Raw genomic sequence first — 2,500 nt, 5'->3', positions numbered from 1 at the left:
TTTAGGATAAGTGTCTTTGATGACGTCATATCCGACTTTTTGTAAACGTTGAGGCGGCACTGTCACACCCTCAATTTTCAATAAAATTGATTGAAATTTTGGTCAAGCAATCTTCGACGAAGGCCGGACTTTGGTATTGCATTTCAGCTTGGAGGCTTAAAAATTAATTAATGACTTTGGTCATTAAAAATCTGAAAATTGTAATTAAAATTATTGTTTTATAAAATGATTCAAAATTACGTTCATCTTATTCTTCGTCATTTTCTGATTCCACAAACATATAAATATGTTATATTTGAATAAAAAAACAAGCTCTGAAAATTAAAAATATAAAAATTATGATTAAAATTAAATTTCCGAAATCGATTTAAAAACAATTTCATCTTATTCCTCGTCGGTTTATGATTCCAAAAACATATAGATATGATATGTTTGGATTAAAAACACGCTCAGAAAGTTAAAACGAAGAGAGGTACAGAAAAGCGTGCTGTGCAGCACAGCCCAACCACTACCGCGCTAAACAAGCTCGTTAATTTCACTGCCTTTTGCACGAGCGGCGGACTACGGTCATTGTGAAAAAATGCAGAGCGTTCAGTTTCATTCTGTGAGTTCCACAGCTTGACTAAATGTATTAATTTTGCCTTACGCGACTTGTTTATTATTTCTAGCAGTGGACGATCTTCGGTGCTGCATAATGGAAGCTCTGTCACGCTCTGCTGCGGCAGCAAAAATCTTCAGAGAACAGTTTTTTTGTTTTCAACTGTTGAAAAAAGTATTCCCGAACGGATCAGAAACAAAGTGATAAAATCAATGAAAAATAGTTTAAAGAAAGACAGAAGGATCAAGACACAAATAGTTAAAGCCCTCTAACGCTCCTTCAGACCAGTGCAAAGGAGGAAGCGAAAATAAATTGTTTTACGTCCTGCCACAAATGAAGTGAGAAATACTCAACAACTTGGCCCATGCGGAAGAAGCCCTGCAAGAAAGGACAAAAATAGTTGAGCGATACTGATCTCCTGATGTTTTAGCACGACAAAGAATCGCAAGTAAGCCTACTACAGAAACAAATGTCATCTCATGTTCAGGCAAGAACCATCTTTTATGTTTTTGTCCATCAACAAAGCAATCCCAGACACAAAAAGCAGAAAGTGTAAAGAAGGAAACCAAGTGACAAGAATAGGTTAAAGATAAAAGAAAAAAATAAAGTAATAAAAACAGAAGAAGACAACCGAAAGTAAGAAGTAGACAATCAACCAAATCACATGTTATTCTGCGACCTGATCTGGAGATACTCGATTCACACCCAACATCAGTAAAGTTCCTACGGTTTAAATGATGAAACGGTATTTTTATGCCCTACTTTTCTCTACGAAGAGTGGACGGTTAAATCAATCACGCAAGAGTCAACTGCAAGGTACTTTTTTTTAATCTTAATTTTATTTTTTTTAACCTTAGTTGCATGCAGGCTGCTTCAACCCTTCTTTTAACTGTTTCCCTCTCTCTTTTTTTCTTTCCTTTTTACATTTAGTCAAGTTTTGATTAAATGTTTTAACATAGAGGGGGAATCAAAACGAGGGTCATGGTGTATGTGTGTGTGTGTGTGTGTATGTGTGTGTGTGTATTATGTGTGTGTGTGTGTGTGTGTGTGTGTGTGTGTGTGTCTGTGTCTGTGTGTGTGTGTGTGTGTGTGTGTGTGTGTGTGTGTGTGTAGAGCGATTCAGAGTAAACTACTGGACCGATCTTTATGAAATTTGACATGAGAGTTCCTGGGTATGATATCCTCAGACGTTTTCTTCATTTTTTCGATAAATGTCTTTGATGACGTCATATCCGGCTTTTTGTAAAAGTTGAGGCGGCACTGTCACACTCTCATTTAAAAAAAAATGATTGAAATTTTGGCCAAGCAATCTTCGACAAAGGCCAGACTATGGTATTGCATTTCAGCTTAGAGGCTTAAACATTAAGTGATAATTTTGGTCATTAAAAATCTGAAAATTGTAATTAAAATTATTTTTTTATAAAACGATCCAAAAACAAATTAAATTTCCGAAATCGATTTAAAAACAATTTAATCGTATTTCTTCTCGGTTCCTGATTCCAAAAACATATAGATATGATATGTTTGGATTAAAAACACGCTCAGAACAAGCGATGGACAGATGATGCTACGAGTATACGGTCTTGCTGAAAAAATGCAGTGCGTTCAGTTTCATTCTGTGAGTTCGACTGAGCTTGACTAAATGTTGTATTTTCGCCTTACGCGACTTGTTTTCTCTTGTAAATAGGCGGTGAGCATCCTTCTTCATTGGTCTTTTTTTTTCATTTCTTTTTTGTAACTTCAACATAGAGGTATATTACACTCACGAAACATGGACATTTTCTATTTACAATGGAAATATTCCTTATATTTACAATTCAATTTTTCTACTTAATATTTGAAACTCAAAAATTACAAACACTGATCCCCGACAAGTTGTCTTTCTAAAAATATTAACACACA

The 2,500-nt window shown here is 35.1% G+C and overlaps 1 long non-coding RNA gene across 1 annotated transcript in view; it reads left to right on the top strand.

Annotated features, from left to right (window-relative positions):
• LOC138971667 (uncharacterized) overlaps positions 1–2,500 on the top strand; it is a 170,553-nt gene that overhangs the window by 163,918 nt on the left and 4,135 nt on the right. The window lies entirely within an intron of this gene.

Source organism: Littorina saxatilis, linkage group LG7, assembly GCF_037325665.1.
Source record: "Littorina saxatilis isolate snail1 linkage group LG7, US_GU_Lsax_2.0, whole genome shotgun sequence".
Lineage (NCBI taxonomy): Eukaryota > Metazoa > Mollusca > Gastropoda > Littorinimorpha > Littorinidae > Littorina > Littorina saxatilis.
This window is presented reverse-complemented; position numbering and strand designations above follow the sequence as displayed.